This window comes from Vicugna pacos, chromosome 5 (assembly GCF_048564905.1).
Source record: "Vicugna pacos chromosome 5, VicPac4, whole genome shotgun sequence".
Lineage (NCBI taxonomy): Eukaryota > Metazoa > Chordata > Mammalia > Artiodactyla > Camelidae > Vicugna > Vicugna pacos.
The window spans coordinates 57,108,338-57,127,150 of record NC_132991.1 but is presented as its reverse complement, the minus strand read 5'-3'; the positions used below and the strand labels follow the sequence as shown (position 1 = coordinate 57,127,150).

Here is an 18,813-nt window from a genome sequence, read left to right as displayed (position 1 = left end):
AACAATGCTGACTGCAACAAATAAGGTGAACCAGATAACCCCCCAAATAAACACTGCTTATATACAAAACAATACCAATTTTAAAAGAGTAAGTACAAACAAAAAATATGTCCATGAAACAACAGAGTGTGGTGAAGAAGGGGGAAGGGGTAAAGAATGGGCATAAAAGAGAATAAACAAGAGGAAAGATAGTGACTTTGAACAGCCCTAAGCAGTACGATTATTTCAATGCTTAGTACCTGCCATCAATACAGAACTCTTGGTACAAGGCTGGCACTCTCTTGCCATTCTTCTTTATTCTGTCACCCAGTGGTACACTTAATGGGGTAGTCAGAGTCTCTGCCCTTCAGCATGGGAAAACACAGAAGCTCATTTGAGATGGGAAAACCATACCCTCCATACAAAGGAGGCATCCACACTGGGTCCCCCTGGCTACTCAGTGCTCCTTTTATTTACTGTCCTTTGATATCTCTTAGCAGCTGTTGCAAATATTTCCTACCTGTGTCAAGTCATGTGCTAGGATAACTTTGCCTCCAACTTTACCAAGTTGATTGATGTCAGCCCGTTCATATTCCCTCATTTGTTTCCATCTCCACTAGTGAATTAGGCGGTGGTGATTACCCACTTTAAGCCTGAAATTCAAATACTCAATCATTAATCTCTGCCTGTTCTCTGCACCTGCTAACTCAGAGGAACAGGAACAGCTTCCCACTTCCTACCCTTGTGCTCTCTGTTCTAGTTTAAATCCAGTTCTTTCCAACTCCTGAGAATCAGCACCATTAGCATCCTCTCTCTGCCTCTTGAAAATCATTAGTGATAGATTTCTCTTTTAATTTTAGCCACAAAGTTCTTGAAATTTAGGCTACTTTTCCCACTGTGTCATGTCCTCAGACCCTTTGCAATATTTTTTTATTTATATTTCAAAGAGAGCTGACCAGTCTAATTGATGGATAGATACTGAGAGTAAGAGAAAGAGAATTCAAGGACAATGACGACTTTCTTTTTGCCTTTTCAGCTGAGTAAATCATAGTACCATTTATTGAGAAGAGGACACTTGGGGAAAGCAGTTTGGGAGGTGGAATGCAAGACTTCTGTTTCGCACATGTTAGTTCTGAGATATCTACTAGACATACAGGAAGAGATGTGGAGTGAATGGTTAGATATAGTAGTCTGGGACCAGCAGGCAGGGTAGAAGTAGAAATATAACTCGTGAGGTAATCAGTTTACAGACAGTAAGGTCAGTTAGGAAATGGATATAAATAGAGAAATGATCATTGAGCCCAAAGGCATGCCAAATTTTACAAATTAGGCAAAATAAGTAGATTAAATTGGGAGATGGTTAAAGAACAGTCACTGAAGTAAATGAAAACCAAAACTGCGCAGTTTTGGCATCCAAATGAAGAACATTTTCATTAAGAGAAGATTAAATAATACTGACATGTCTATAAAGGGAGAGCCTGACAAATGGCTATCAGTTTCCCAACATGGAGATTTTCGGTGACTTTTGCATTGTAGTTTCAGGACTGAAGGGGCTAAGACAGCTTGATTGGTATTGGTTCATGAGAACAAGAAGTGAGGAAGTAGAGAAAGAAAATGGAGATATCTTTCTCTGGAAGCAAGAAATAAAGCAAGGCTTAAGGGTGACATGAACTCAAGGAATAGATGTTTGTTGGGTATTATTGCATGTGCATTTAGGCTGACGGGAAAACAACTTTAAGAGGAGAAAACTGATGACACGGAAGAGAGAGGTGATGCAGGAACAAATTCCTTAAATAGGCATAAAAGGATATGATCAAATCCACAAGTGGAGTGACTGTCCTTAGATAAAAGGAGAGGCAGTTCACTCAACAGAAGGGAAGGCTGAATCACCAGAACATTTAAAAATACTTGGTAGCTCAGTAGATCCGGTGATGAGAAAAAATGGAATTTCTCTTCTGATTTCATGTATTTTATCAGTTCAGTAAAAAGAAGGTCATTAGCTCTGAGTGAGGAAGATGAAGGGACGGAAGGGTTAAAGAAGAGAAAAGAAAGACAGGATCAGTAAACAGTCATCTTGCATAGAAGAGCAAATTGAAGAGGCAAGGCAGTAGAAATTCTGGGCAATTTTAATGACCTGATGAGGGCTTCAATTTAAAGTCAGACTAATCAACACAGTCATGAGTTTGTGTATGCATATGTGTGTGTTCCAGCCATAGGACCTACTTAAGTGTAGACGAGTACACAGTCAATCAACAGGAGTTGGGATTTTTTCCTGGCAAGTAAAACAGGGAGAAAAGGGGCAAAAGTATCTTGGTAAATTATATTACACATATGGAAACAAGAGCTGCCTCTGAAATTAATCCCGCCTTTGCTATTACATCAAACAACTTTTTCCTCTTCTTTTATATCCCTTTATTTTAATTAATGTAAATATTCAGTTATAATTTTTTAGAAATATTTTTAAATTATCATAGTGGGAAAACTTGTTCACAATTTAATAACCAAAGGGGAAAATATACACATACGTACAGCCTCAGACATTATGTTTGTCATATTAGTAATACGTTCACACCTCAAGATTTCCTTGAAGTTTCTCTTTCAGGGCAGCACAGGTAAGAGGCAGATGCACTTTAGTATCCCTAAGCTTAATGTGGATTTCAACACCAATGTAGGTCAGTGTCTAAAATGACTGATTTTCTTTATACATTAGTACCATGAGCTTTCACTTTTGGAATTCCCCATCCTTTTCACCAGTAAGCCCCCTTGCCCAGTTTCAGTTAGCTTTTTTTTAACTCTGCTCTACCAGCAGGAGTGAGCAGATCTGGGCTGAGGAACTGGAGTCCAGTAGCATCTGCAGCTACAGAGAGAAGGGAGAGAAGTGCCGGGGGCACTCAGGCATTTGCAGCTATGAACGCTAAACCTCACATTTCTCATCTGGAAGATCTTTTCCTCCTGAAAATCTGGAAACCTTGACCTAGCTTTTTGCATACTTCTGGCCTCCATTCCACTCAGACTAGACACCAAATGGAGTGGTATCACAGTAACTAAGAGTGATGCTTTCCTTTGAGCAAGTTATTCAAAGCCAACAATCCAAACTCCATATGGCCCTTGTTCTGTGCTTTGGAATATGTCAATAATTGTTATTGTTTAGCCTTTGCTGACTGCAAATCAGGAACACTCAGAACTCCCAGTACCCTGGGATTTGGGATTAATATTTATATCTTTGCTCAACTCCAGTCTTGTTTTCAAAGTCTTAAGAGATAGAGTATTCAGTCACATCTTCCAACTTATATAGATACTGATTCCTATAATAACACATATCAAATGATATAAAAATATTCTTATAAACATTACTTAAAAGGGTTACAGGTAGTAGAAAAACAGAATACTTTTTAGTGTAAAATAATTTTATAGAGAAATAATAATTTTAACATTTATAAGTATTTACATTTCTAAATATGTCAATATTGAATTCCTCTCATTTATTAGCATCTTGTATACGTGTACTCACATACAGAATTAAAAGAATTCTCAATATTTTGTGAATTGTCTAATTTTAATACATAAACAGATATTTGTTATTATAAATAAATGGAAGACAGAAGTGAGTAATTCTATCTTGTGTAAAATCACATCTTCTGCTTTTGAAATATGCCACACCATTATAGTGATAAAATATTAACAGTCTATCTATAGAAACAAAAATACAAAAAATAGTATTGTGGATTACTTTGGACCAGTGTTTCTCATGGAGCGGGGAGGGTGGGAAGACAACACCCATTGCCAGCAGTGGGGGCAGGGAAGGGGACACAGCATTTGTAGTTTTGAAGAAACACATAACAGTATATGTATTATTTTTATAACAGAAGATACAAGAAAGAAGCTCTATAAAAAGCTTGGTTGCTGAGAACTACACAAGATAAAAGGAGAAAATATTTTAAGTTAGGTTAGGTTTGAAAAGCTTATGTTAGGGAAAAACAGTTTCTTTATCATTCTTGGCATTTTTAATATCTAACAAGGAGACTTGAACCATGTGATGTGAGTCCATCCTGTTTTGCATTTTTGTATCGCATAACTGAGGTCAGGCACAACCTGGTGGGCTGGCTCTGCCCTCAGGCCAGTGACCTGCAGGTGAAAAGCCTCCTCATTTTGTGGTTTCTCTGCAGAAACACATACTTGCTCTGGATCTGGTGCTTGCTTTCATTTCATTATTCTTAACATATAAAAAGAGGAGTCACAAAAGCATAAGCTTCAGATTTCGTGACAAGCAGACAGAGAAGAAAGAAATCTGTTTGGGAATAACAAGACTGGTTTGTCCTGAGCTGCCTTTTATTTAGAAAGCTAAGTATGCATATTAGAATATATGAAATACTGTAGTGGGTATACTTTTTACTGATCCAAAATTATAAAAATACTCCAATAATTATAAAATAATCACCTTAAGTCTACACATTTTTATTTTTAAAATTTTACTTCATCTGTTAGAGAAATATTGCATTCTCAACATAATATTTAAAAGCATAAATTGAGGTCCATTTATCTTTGCTTTTAGATTGAAACTTTAATTTACTGTATGACATACATTTCTATCATGCATTGAAACCAAGTGCTTCAATGGATTTGAAATGCCTTGATGCAATTCAAAATGTAGTCCTCTTTCTCCTAGTATCCCCAGCAGGTGTATCAAGATAAAAGTAAACTGAGAAAAGATAAGATGTACATTTCCCAGTGACCTTCTTTACAAAGTGAAGAGCAAAGAACACTTTACAAGCATGGTGTTTTCAGTTACAGCATTAATATTGAGAATAATATTAATACTGAATATAAGAAGCCTAAATTAAAATAAGCACTTTTAAAAAAAATTATGGGAATACTAGCAAAGGGCAAGCACAATTTAAGTGCTGGAACTTATCCATTTAACTCATATAACAGAATCATAAGCAGATAATCATTACTTCATGATAAAAACGCAGTATTGTACCATTACAAAGAAGTCCTGTCTTGGTCGAGGTGAAATCAAAATGTTCTTTTAAAGAGAAACAAATCTGGAGCTTTCTCATGTTTCCCAGTGCTTTTTTTTTTTTAAATTTCTATTAACATTCTGTTCTCATAATGCAAACCGTATGTGACAACACGCAGCCCGGCTCATTCCTTTAACATTACACAAATGTGCTCACTCAGCAGTCTAACAAAAGTGACTGAATTCTTGTGAATGTCTTTGATCATTTCTATGCCAACATGGGCCAGGTAAAGTAAAACAACAACGTGTCTTTCCTCTGCAACGTATCATGCTTTTTAGATCATAAACTGTCAGGAAAAAAATCAGTAGAAAACTAGTTTTTTAAAAAAATTTAAATCCAGAAATCATCAATGAAAATCTAATGTTAATAGCTAAGAGACCAGTGCTGCTTTGGTTTTAAGCTGAAGAGTCACTATATTTTGCAGATGAAATGAGCGCATATACTCATTTACTAATTCACTACAAGGTAAAGGTTATACCTCTTATTTGCTTGGGGAAAATCAGGAACCAAGAGGGGGAAACGTTGCTGAAGCTTAATGATTTTCATCTGTGAGACAGATGGTGCTTCAGACTGCACTGGAAACCTTTTTGAATAGTAAAGGTGGAGCTCTTGAAATCTGGAGGAATCCTACCCTTGCTTCTGCTGGGTTCCCTGATTTCGGCTATGGAAGAACAGGTTCTTCTGCAAGTTTATTAAGTCCAAATATACCTACTGAACAGAAAACACCTTTGGCTTAGAAAAGAAATTTCGTGTCCTAATACCTTCTATTTCTTTTATATGAAGTAAGACATTCTAAATTGAAGAGAGTTAAAACAATAGTAATTCACCTTAGACTACAGATGCACAGATTTCTGCACTTGAGGAGAAATATATACTTGCATATACATATATAGTATGCATATATTTATGGAGTGATTATACAAACTACTTTTTTAATACTGAAGAGTCACTACAAAATTTGTGCAGTTGACTTGTTTCCTCCATCTAGTTATTTTAGGTCACTATTATTCCTCTAATTCAAAATACTGATTTGAAATGAATCAAAAATATAACTGTGTGTGTAACTTTACTGTATTATATGTACATATTTAATGATTGAATATACTTATCATAAACCAATAAACAATTGCATATTTTAAATACGAAGATTAAAAAACAGTAATTATACAACAAATAAATGTGACTATGAAAGTTCCTACTTTATCCATTAAAACCAGAATTTTTTAAAAAACGAATTATTTTTGTCATTCTGTAAATTCTAAATCACCTGGCATGATGCCAGCAATAAAGTGCAGACACTACAACAGCTTTTTTAATGGTGTTGATGATAATGTGATACATATTTTCAGTGTTTTCTTCATAGCATATACATTATTAATGTTATTTAGGAAATCATCAATTTGCATGTATTAATATGTAAACCATACATATTGCAATGTTGGTTAGATTTAGAGAAATTGAATTAGGTGAAATCTAAATGTACATGATTAGAAAAGAAGGAAAGAAAAGTGAATCAGAGACAAGAACAACTTTCTAAATATCTGAATGAATAAAAAAAAAGAAACTGTATAAAGACCACCTAAACTACTTCTATATTCTACTTCCTTTAAAGTTCAAGCAAAACTAATTTCTCACTGAATTTGCCAATAACGTGGCAATAATTCATTTTGGTTATAGTCTTGTATAACTCTTCCAATGCGTTATTTCCAGGCATGATTCCAAGACACCGAATCCTAGAGTAGCAATGGGAATTGCTTTGCAATCCTTCACATTAGCAGAAATGTATTCTCATCTGGAATATCTATAGCAGAAATATCCACTTAAATTTTCCAGCTTTATCGTTGTGCTGCATACCCTATGCTGCACACACCAATTCATGGAAGCAATGGCATCTCACAATTCTCCTGCCATCTGTATTCTCATACTGTTATATGCGGAGGTCCATAATGCTGTTACTAGAAGTATATTTACTACCCAGTTAGTATTCATTCCACACAATTTCTTTAGTGAGAAAAACACATAGATGTACTGGGGATGCAGGTCAAAGCTGAGAATCAGAGCAATTCAATGGGGGGAGGAGAGAAAATCAAAGAAAACTTATGGACGAAGGAAGAAGAAAAAATAGTGAAACAAATTTAGGTGAGCTTTACTACATGACAAGACGAAAGCAGAGTGACTCTAGGGCTAACATATTTTTGCAAGATAAATATTCTGTTTCTCTGCAAGGCTGGGGAACACACTACATTTAAGAATACTGTGTGATTCACCAAACATCTACTGTGTGCCTGTTGTGTGTCAAGCTCTGGATGTCTCGGTGCTTTCACATATTTTCTCATTTAATACAGCCATTCTCTGAAGTAGATAATACTGTTTACAGGTGGAGATACAGAGATCCATGGAGGTTTTCAATACTCCCCAGATCAAACAGCTGGTAGGAGACACAGTAAATATCTTATCCCTGCGTCTTCTAATAGCAAGTTCAGGAGACTTTTACACTATATTACAAATACCATCAAATACCCCTTTGTTTGGAAGGTAGGAGATAAATTTCTTATGTTAAATATTTGGCTGTTTAAATTTATTTATTTTTAAGTGATGTGGGGAAACCGGATTTTTGGATAGTATAGTGGAACTGAAGTTGAGGTTGCAAAGGAAGAAAAGAATATAGTCCTATGTAGGTCAAAGAGTTACACATATATTCCTTAAGTTATAATTAGCAACGTTACTTTTACACACACTGCCAAACATCTATCTAAACTTTTTTTTATCACAGATCTGGGATGCTCAAAATTTTTTCTTTCATCACTATAAGAGATCAAAATATTACAGAAATTCCACTATTTCAGAATCCAAACCATATTCCTCTGACTTCAACTCTTATTTCTGAACCTGACACAGACTATATCCTCTGATGTTTCCAATCATGTGTTTAATCTAGGTGTCTGATTTTTGCTTTGACCAGCATGGATTCTATATTCCTATAGTAATGTCAGCTACTGATACTTTATGTGACATTTTAATCTGAAAGAAATGAATTTAAATTCTTTCTCCCGAAGGATGTCCTGTGATCAATGGTAAGAGAGCAAGACACATGTAGAAGGTCACACAGTCTACAGGTACGGAATAACCAGAATCAGTGGGCTAACAGAGTAACTAGAATTTCTTATCTCAGTCTCATTTTCAGGGAGCTCTGAAGAGTTTATATACCATACATTTGGCATCCAGTTTGTGCCAGGTAATGCACTAGTGTTTTAAATACAGCATCTCATTTACTTCTCAAAGTAATATTCTCAGAGTGGTAGCAATTCAATATGATGGTATCTGCACTCATGTAGCAAAATGACTTACCCAAATCTATGTGTCAATTAAAGTGGCAAAGTCAAAATTTTACTGTAACTTGATGTGACTCTTAGGGATGTGTTTGAACTTCCTACTATATCAGGCTGACCTGCACCCTAGATTCAGTATTACAAAGCAAATTCCTTCTAAATTACCACTGTGTACAATGAAAGTGTCATAGCAACTCTTATTCTCAAACCTGCTCAACATCTAGCAATAAATACTAATACATCATTAAGTAAAATCATGCTTCCTTATACAAGTTAAAAAAAAAACACCTTCTTTGTTTATAAATTGAAATTTAACATTTTGAAGCTTTGCCTGGTTATCGTGTGTGGGATCCTAGAGAATATAACAAGCACAAACACTGAAGAGACTTAGACCAGACAAACAGACAAGTTACCTACACCTGTCCGAACAGCAGAATCCAAACACAAAAAACCAGTAAGCGAGGCTGAACTCAGAATCTAGGAAGTCAGAAGTGCTGTTTCCTACACACAGCTGTGTGCGGCCATCTTAGAGTTGCCAAATTAGGGCTCAGTTTGTCTTACTAAGGATGCTTTTGGGATGCAAGTAACAGACCGGTGCAAAGTGGCTTTTACACTCATCTTACATAACAAGAATCTGAAGGTAAATTGTCCCCAGGTTGGTAAACACAACAACACATAGCCATCATCAAAGACACTACCACTTTCGATTCTGCTCTCTCGTCCTCAGCATTTTGGCTTTTGTCTTAGGTTGTGCCTTCACAATCACAAAAAGGCTGCCTTGACTCACCTAAATGCATATAAATGTTAACTAGAAGAGTATTTCACTTTCTCATATGGAAAAAAACCCACAAAACTTTCTAGAAATTCCCAAGGAAAACTGGTTCTCACGACTAGAACACATTTGAAACCGAGCCTGGGAAAGTAAGTATCAGGCATTTTAACTTCTTCAGGTGGACTCAGTGTTAAGAAAGGATGGGAGACTGGCTGAAGGATGTGCAGCCGAAAGTGTGTACCACATGTAAATCTGTAATGCTAAACAAGTGGAAGGGTCTGACATGACCGTGCCCTGTACCAGATGCTGAAGATAAATCTTAATTGCCTGACATGTTCAGTTTTGTTTTACTGCCTTTCTCCACTCACCTATAAAATTCATCAGGAGGTTAGGAAACTTGTTTCAACTTCTAGAATTAGTAATAAATTTAAAGTGAAAAAATAGTAGAAGAATTGAACATGAATAAAATGAAAACATCTGTGGTCATGCCAAACCATACCAACCTAACCATCTTAAAAATGAGACATCTATTTAAAAATGGTAGTGGGCACCGATGTGTGCTAATCCAGGTTCATGACAGACCTGGAGAGGAATCCATGGTGGGAAGTTAAAAGAATTTTGCAGAGGCCTGAAACTTGCCTCTTTCATTGCTAATCCTCTGGCTTTCAAAATTATTGCATTTCTTTTTTAATCAAAGTTAATGACTGCTAGAGCATTTGGTATGCAATCGTTTTTTAGTAGAGTGTGTAAACATTGCCCTTGTTCTAGCTACTCATAAAAGAGCCTCTCTTGAGTCCCCTCACATTTATTGTCATTGAATCACTCTCCCATTTATTTACCATGCTTTGTACCTATGTCTCTCTTGTCTACTTTTAATATCTTTTTAATAATTCTTAATTTTTTAGTTACTGTTGTTTTTGTGTTTAATTTTCATTCATCGAGGCAAAACACAGTTTTGTGCTGACGACTGAAAGGAGTACGGCATGCACACAAATCACCACAATGCAGCGTGGGGACGGGAAACAGCCACGTGTCCATGAGCTGGGAGTGATCCGAAGCTCAGTGACCGCAGGACTCACTCTTGGCCGGCTTTATGGAAGAGCCAGCTTTCCCAATTAAATTTAGGGCAGCAAACGTACTTTGACAGATACTGATATTGGTTATTGATCAAGGAAAATGTATTTCACCGATATTAATCTGGCAGCAGAAAACAGGATAATCTGAAAAAAGAGAATTTACAGGGCAGGGAAGTCAGCTAAGGATGTTCTGCAATGGTATGGGCCAGAGGTCAGGCCAGGTAGAACTAGGACAGGGGTAAGGATGCCGGAAACTGGCACGGGCACTGGGAGAAAAAGTGGAATGCCCGAGTGGATTTTTAAAAATCTTTCTAGAATGCTCTTTTGGAGAAAGAAGGAAAAAAATGTGCAATGGACTTTCTAAAAGAAAGTATGTATGATTAGAATTATTCCACTAATTGACATATTTCGAATTTCATTCTCAGATACAATTAAAACTAGAAATTATTATTTTTTTAGTTTAAGGTATTTTATAAAATCACATTTTAACAAACAGGTTAAACCGTATATCACATAAAATCATATTTTAAGAGCTTTATAAGTTCAAAATAATACAACAGATCAAAAATGGCTTATGTTTACTGAACAAGTAAACATTTTAAATTAGACTTTACAATGATGGGTTAAGATCCTTGGTTTTCAAAAACAAAGAACTGGATCCAGCTTTGTAATTCTAAACGTCTAATAATATAAACTGATAAAATACTATTCTAAGTGAGACGTTCTCCATTTGAACTTTATATATGCTTTACTTCTTAGGTTCTACACTGGCAACCATTACAAATATTTTTTTCTTATGGTAAAATGGTAGTCACTGCGTTTAGCATTGATTAAAATGCCACAGGGAGTTCCTATTCCAAGTCTACAGTATGATCTCAGCAGCATTACATCAGACATTGAACATTCAGAAGGCGTCAAGAATCGAGAGATAAAATAAACATGAAAATCATTCCAGCTGCAACACAGTAGGGGCAGCAGGGCCGAGACCTGGAAGCACATAAACAGCTTGAAGATGTCTGGCTAACTGCTGTGCTAGGAAGTAGGTCAGGACCGGGACGGCCTCTTGCTTTGGCTACTTTTTTACATCTTTCTGGTACTTGCTAATTCTTATTTCCCTGGTGTGTCTTCCACCCAAGACCATTACACAAATCCAGTCTAGAGGTTAAAGCATGAATAGTTTTAATAGTTAAAGCTATGAACAGTTGATGACTGTTTACTTTTTGTTTTTACTGTTGTTTTCTTTTTAGAGCACCCAGAATGCCAGTCCCCAAGACTGTTTACCCATCTGTAGATTTTGTTTTCTTGATAAGCCTCTCCTGATACAAAACGTTAAGACAGGCTGCTTTTTAGAGAGTGACATGGGAAAGAGGAATGGAATCTCACGTTTCAAATGAAATTTGGAACTAGAACAAAAGTAATGAATTTTATAGTCCCATCATTTAACGAGCAAAGCACATAAAAGCTGCTTTGATTCATCTGCATCGTATCATAAGAATAGTTAACAGCTACTGGATTTTACTGTAAGTCAAGCATTTTTCCATACACTTTATAAATGTTATGTTCAATAATTCTCATAACAGTGCTATCGGGTAGGTACTACTATTATTATCCAATTTAAACACGAGGACACAGAGAGGATGAGAAACTTCCCCACAGCCATTGGGAGATGGGAGATTCAGACTCAAGCTGCCTGGTCTGTCCTATTTTCTCAAGAGCACCTCAGCACTTGCCTAGGTATCAGAATAAAACAAAAAAGATTTCCAGTTTCTTTACATACTTTATCTGAAATCGATAAAGGAGATCGGTCATATACAATCACAACTGTATTAACTCCTTCACTATTCATTTTATAAAATATCAGAATGTAACTAATAATTAATGTTAATGACTTCATATACGATCTAAGGCTTCAAGTGCCTTAATTCCATTTCCCAGATGTGACTAAACATCATAAGCAAAGACCAAAATAACAATGAAAAGAAGACATGTTACTTTACGGACAGAAAAGTACATTTGTGTACAAGGTCCCTATGCTTTATTCAAAAACATCAAAAGGAAGAAAATTCATTTTTACATTTACATATAAATTGAAAATGCCACCAACCATTGTTTCAATTCCAAATGTGCCCATTATTTTATTTTTTACAAAAAGAACTTAGCCTCTGTAATTATTATTGGAAGAATAATTTTACTGACATTCTGAAAATAAACACAAATTTTACTAGCTGACATTTGGCACTTTTCACCTAGCTTTTTAAAAAGCTAATTTTCATGTTTTTGAAACCAGTGATCTTAATCCATCAACCCATCACTATAAAGTCTAATTCAAAATGTTTGCATGTTCAGTAAACATAAGCCATTTTACATCTGTCGTTTTATTTTAAACTTACAAAGCTCTATTGGTCAGAGCTCTTAACAGGTCCAAATAAGGAAAATTCAATCCCAACTCAATCAAGAAAGGGAAGGGTTTTTACTGATTCATTTAACCAAGCCACAGATGAGCAGTGTGGTGAACAGTGCTGGGCTCAAGGTGGGCCAGACAGTATGAAACCTCTTTGTTCCTCATTTGTGTTAACTGGTAATAAGAGAATATGGACTTTCAAGTTTCTAGAAGATTCACTGTGGGTGAGTGAGTGAGACTGAGAGCAAATACTCATGGTATAGGTTCTCTGATGCCATGTAATGGAGCCCAGTCAGAGCCAGAGCACCACTGATAGGATTCTAGCCTGTGATACTGGCAGGAACACTCACTGAATTTGCAGGAGGGCAAAGCTTGGTTTCATTCCCAGCTACAAAATTTCGAGGGTGATTTAGGCTGAATATCAACCATCCTCAGCCTTAGATTCTCAACATAAAAGGTCATAATAACCACTAACTTTTTAATTAGGGTTAGATGAAAGAGCATACACAAGGGCTTGTAGAGGATCTGATATGCAGGTACCATTTATTATGTGTACTAGGAGACTTTAAGAAAAATCTTATGGTTTCTTTTATATACATGGATTCTGGGAGGATCAAACATATGGGCAAGTGTTTTGTAAACACTAAAGCCCTACGTAGATGTCAGTTAAATTAATCTTCAAACTCTGATTTGTAGACTGCCATCCCAGGGCTCCACCAATTCCAATAGGGCTTCCAATGTTATTCAAATTCACTTGCTCTCTGTGTAAGCAAACCACTTCCTATATCTCTTCTTACCCTCCCTCCTTCTACAGTTTCAACACCATGCTGAGCACAGGGTAAATTCCCAACATACATCTGGGAACTGACTAACAGATTAGGATTAACTGACTATCTTATCACTAATAGAAATGAAAATTGCTAATGAGGGTATAGTAGAATTTCATCCTTTTTTCCTACCCCAAAAAAATCCTTATAATAAAGTGTTGAGTAACAAAGTTCACAATTATTTATGGCTCTACTTTCAAGTTGATAGCAAACAGTTATGTTTGGATGTTTTGAACACCTTCTGATTCTCACAAAAATAATAACAAATGGCTTGTGGACATTACCAATAGTCAAAATTTATAGTCATAACCTACCACGTAGGTGGTAAATTGAAGGCAGGAGTCATTTCAAAGTTGAAATACTCCAATATCAAAATACATTCTTGTATGTGTGATTCAGCCTAAAATGCATTAATGCCCCATTTATCCTTGAGGACTGAGGTATTTCGCAGAAGTAACTTTTCAGATAGTTCATGTCTTTACATAACCTGGCTTGTATCTTAATTTCAGAATGGGACCTTTCTACAGTTAAGTTTGGTAACTGGGAGAGACTTGAAAGAAGCTTCAGCAGTTACCCACTCTGCCCTCAGCTCAGTGTGAAATGATGTCTACAGCTTCCCCAAAATAGATACGTTTTTATGTACTGAACACTGTGAATTATATTTCTTTATCTCCTCTGGCTTACAGAACTCTTAGAACCCATATCTGTGGTCCAATTTTAGCAAATATGCTAGACTCCCAGGGTGTGCGGTCATAAACCAGTTCACCTCAGTTTCACTTATTTTGTTTATCTCCTCCGTGTTATTTCCTCACTTTTGAATCCTCTTAGACGTTATGGTTGTTCTCTTCTTTTTGAAAAATACAGGATCTGCATATAAATAAGGATATAAATGACTTCCCTTCCCTACCATCTAATGCTGCTTGATGTGCAGCAGTCTCATTTCATCATGGTTTTCCTGCAACACCTCACTCATCAACAGTGCTCGGTATAGCCTGTCTCTAGTATTTTACACATTACTTTTTCTTTATTGATTTTATTATGACAAAAGGCATTATCAGTTATAAAATTTTGAAAAATACAGAGATTCAGAAAGGGAAAGATAAAGACCTATCTCCCCAGTTTAACTACTGTTCCCTTCTCCCCTTCTTCCAGTTGTCTCTTCCTCCTAGAGCCATTTCCCTGACCTTGGATAGCAAGTTAGTGTAGAATGTTATAGAATACACACACACACACACACACACAATCTGTGTGTGCACATATGTAAGTATGTGTACTTGTAGCCTTTTTTCTCTTGTCACATTTTAAAAGTCAATTATTGCCCTAGTGGTATCAGCAAGATGGTGGAACAGGAGCTCTCCCAGTCATATTCTCCCTCAGCAAAAGTAATTTGGCAGCCATTCACGACAGAAGTGCTTTTGTGGGAGCTCTGGGATTCAGCCTCAGGCTGGGAGCAGCCCTGCTCTCCAAGACAACTGGCAGGAGTCACACCTGTCTGAACTCCTGGCTATTGGCCCACTGAGCTCGATCCTACTATGGATCCTGTGAAGGCCCTGTACCATGGTTCTTGCCCCTTTTGGCCATGGCCCAAGAATGGTCTTACCATCCAGCCAAGGGACAGAAGACACACTTGTCTGTGCCCTCCAGCAAGCCTACCGACTTCAATTCTGCTGCAGTGCCTGAAATGGCCCTGTAACTTGGAATTAGACTCTCTCAGTCACAGACCAACGGCAGTCTTGGCCACCCAGTGACCCACCAGGAGACACATCCATCTTTGCCCCCAGAGGTAGGTCCATTGTCTATGTATCTTGAAGCAACCCTTTAGCCTGGCTCCAGTTACTTTAGGCTACATTCCAGGAGTGGTTCTAGCTGCTCAGGGAACTAGAAAAAGATAAGCCCTTTCATGGTCATTAGGAAGGCCTAATGACCTTGATCCAATTTCAGATCTTGAAACAGCCCTGTGACTCAGCTCCAGCCCTACTCTGCCCCAATCTGGGAGTACTCCTGCCCACTCACAAACCTGGCAGGAGGCATGCTTATCTGTGTCTCTATAGCAGCCCTGTGACTAGACTCCAGCCCTTATCAACAAATCAAAAGGAAGACAGAAAGAGAGGAAAAAAGGAGCAAATGAACTACAAATGAGTCAGAAAACAATTAACAAAATGGCAATAGTAAGTCCTTACCTATAATTGCCTTGAATGTAAATGGATTAAATTTTCCAATCAACCAATATAGAATAGTTGAAGAGATTAAAATAAAATCCAACAATATACTCCCTACAAGAGACTCACTTAGCTTTAAAGACACACATAAGATGAAAGTGAAGGGATAGAAAAAGACATTCCATGGAAATAGTAATCAAAAGAGATTAATGGTGGCTATCCTTATAACAGGCAAACAGACTGTCAAAACCTGTCAAGAAACAAAGAAGGTCACCATATACCTTGATAAAGGGGTCAATTCATCAAGAGAATATAAAAATAGTTATATATATATATATGTATATAAACATATACATATACACACACTATATTATACCCAACACTGGAGTACTTACATATATAAAACAGATCTGAAGGGATGGACAGGGATACTACCATAATACTAAGAGACATCAAACCCCACCTTCACAATGAATAGACCATTCAGACAAAAAATCAGTAAGGAACCAGTGGTCTTGAATAACACTATAGACCAAATGTATCTAACACACACAAAGAGAACAATCCACTCAACTGCAGCAGAATACAGATTCTTCTCAAGTACTCATAAAACACTGTCCAGGATAGATCAAAGGCTGGGCCACAAAACAGTCTTAAGAAATTTAAGATGAAAATCATATCAAGTATCTTTTCTGACCACAATGATATGAAACTGGAAATCAATAACAGACAAGATAAAAGGAATTGAATAAGATATAAATAAATGGAAAGATATCCCAAGTTCATGGATTAGAAGAAATAATATTGTTAAAATTTCCAACTACCTAAAGCAATCTACAAATTCAATGGAATCCTTATCAAGATTCCAATGGCATTTTTGACAGAAATAGAAAAAAAAAATCCTAAAATCTGTATGGAACCAAAAGACTCCAAATAACAAAAGCAATCTTAAGAAAGAGGAACAAAATTGGAAGCATCACACTTCCTGAGTTCAAACAATATTACAAAGCTATATAATCAAAACAGTATGGTACTAACATAAAAACAGACACACAGGCCAATGAAGCAGAATAGAGTGCCCATAAATAAGCCTACTCATATATTAATAGTTAATCTTTGCAAAAGATCACCAAGAACACACAATTTGGAAGATAATCTCTTCAATAAATGATGCAAAGTAAAATGGATATTCACATGCAAAAGGAAAAACTGGACCCTTACTTTAGATGACTCACAAAAATTAACTCTAAATAGATTTAAATGTAAGCCCTGAAACCATAAAACTCCTAGAAGAAAACATGGGAAAAGCTCCTTAAATTGGTCAAGGACAAAAGCAAAGGCAACTAAAGCAAAAATAAACAAATGTCACTACATCAAATTAAAAAGCTTCTTCTGGAGGGAGGGTATAGCTCAGTGGTAGAGTGCATGCCTTGCATGCACAAGGTCCTGGGTTCAATCCCCAGTACCTCCACTAAAATAATTAAATAAAAACCTAATTACCTTCCCCACCAAAAAAAATTTTTAAAAAAAGGGGGGGTGGGGGGGGCTTTTTCACAACAAAGGAAACAATGAACAAAATGAAAAGGCAACCTGTCAGGTAGGAGAAAGTATTTGCAAGCCATATAGCTGGTAAAAGGTTAACATCCAAAATATATAAAGAACTCATACAACTAAAGAGCAGAAACAAAAACAAACCAACAAAACCCCAAATAACCCAATTTTTTAAACAAAAAGGGACAAAAGGCCTGAATAGACTTTTTTTCAAAGAAGATATATAAATGGCCAACAGGTATATGTGAAGGTGCCTAACATCACTAACCATCAGCGAAACATAAATCAAAGCCACAATGAGATGTCACTTCACGCCTATTAGTAATGACTATCATAAAAAGAGGTAAGTATTGAGGAGGGTGTGGAGAAAAGAGAATCTTTGTGCACTATTGGTGGGAATATAAATTAGTATAGCCAAAACAGTATGGAGTTTCCTCAAAAAGTTAAAAATAAAACTACCATATTATCCAGCAATCCCACTTCTGGGTATTTATCTAAAGGAAATGAAATCAGGATCTCAAACTAGAACATACCATCATGTTCACTGCAACATTATTCACAATGGCTAAGATGTAAAAACAATCTTAGGACACAGATGAACAGATATGAATGGATGAAGAAAATGTGTATACACACAATGGAATATTATTGAGCCATTAAAAAGGAAAATTTACATTTGTAACAACATGGATGAACCTGGAGAACATTATGCTGAGAGAAATTAACTAGATACGGACAAATACTGCATGATCTCACCCATATGTGGAATCTAAAAAAGTCAGACTCATAGAAAGAGAGAATGGTGATTGCCAGAAGCTAGGGGGTTGGAGAAATGGGGAGATGCCGGTCAGGGTACAAACTTTCAGTTATAACATGAATAAATTCTGAGAATCTAATGTACAGCATGATGACTAAAGTTAACAATATCATATTATAAATTTGAAATTTGCTAAGAGTAAATCTTATTTCTTCTCACCATTAAAAAAGTGTGGTTACTATGTGAGGTGTTAATTAGCTTGTTTGTAGTAATTACTTCACAATATATACATATAGTAAATCAAGTTGTACACACTAAACATATGCAATTTTGTCAATTATACCTCAATAAAAAGGTCAATTATCTTTATAGGAGGAAAGGTCAATTACTATTCCACTGTAGATATACACTGTAATTTATTCACCCAAACTCCAATTAATAGATTTTTTTTTTTTTGGTTGGAGAATATAGAATTATGCTACAAAGTCATTTTTGTATGTATGTCTTTATCTGCTTAAACAATTCCCTAGGGCAGATTTTTTTCTTTTCCTTCTAACTTTAATTTAATGGTTCTAATTTGCTACCTGACAAGAACTTGAAGAATCAAGCTGATTAGAATGCCATACAAAATGATAAATGTGCTTTAAGTGAGGGCTAAGGATCTCTCCATTAGTAAAATTCATGAGTTTTAGATTCTAATCTTCATGAAATCTATCCCTTCCCAACCCCAAATTTGACTTTTTCTGAATTCACTTCTCTTCTGGAATGTTGTGATTATTAGCTTACCATTACTTCCAAACATTTATTGAACACCAACAGCTGGTGGGAAATCTGCTCCCCTGGGGATGTGGAAAGGAATAAGACTGGTTTTTAGATGAGAGCAAAACTTTTAAAATGATAATTTAATTATGTCCCTAATTTCAGAAAATAATTTACAGTTC

At 36.2% G+C, this 18,813-nt stretch overlaps 1 protein-coding gene and 1 non-coding gene across 7 annotated transcripts in view; one reads left to right on the top strand and one right to left on the bottom strand.

Annotated features, from left to right (window-relative positions):
• Positions 1 to 18,813, bottom strand: part of GULP1 (GULP PTB domain containing engulfment adaptor 1) — a 231,510-nt gene that overhangs the window by 99,107 nt on the left and 113,590 nt on the right. The window lies entirely within an intron of this gene.
• TRNAA-UGC (transfer RNA alanine (anticodon UGC)) lies at positions 16,963 to 17,035 on the top strand. The gene has a single exon. It is a non-coding gene; the product is annotated as a tRNA-Ala (tRNA).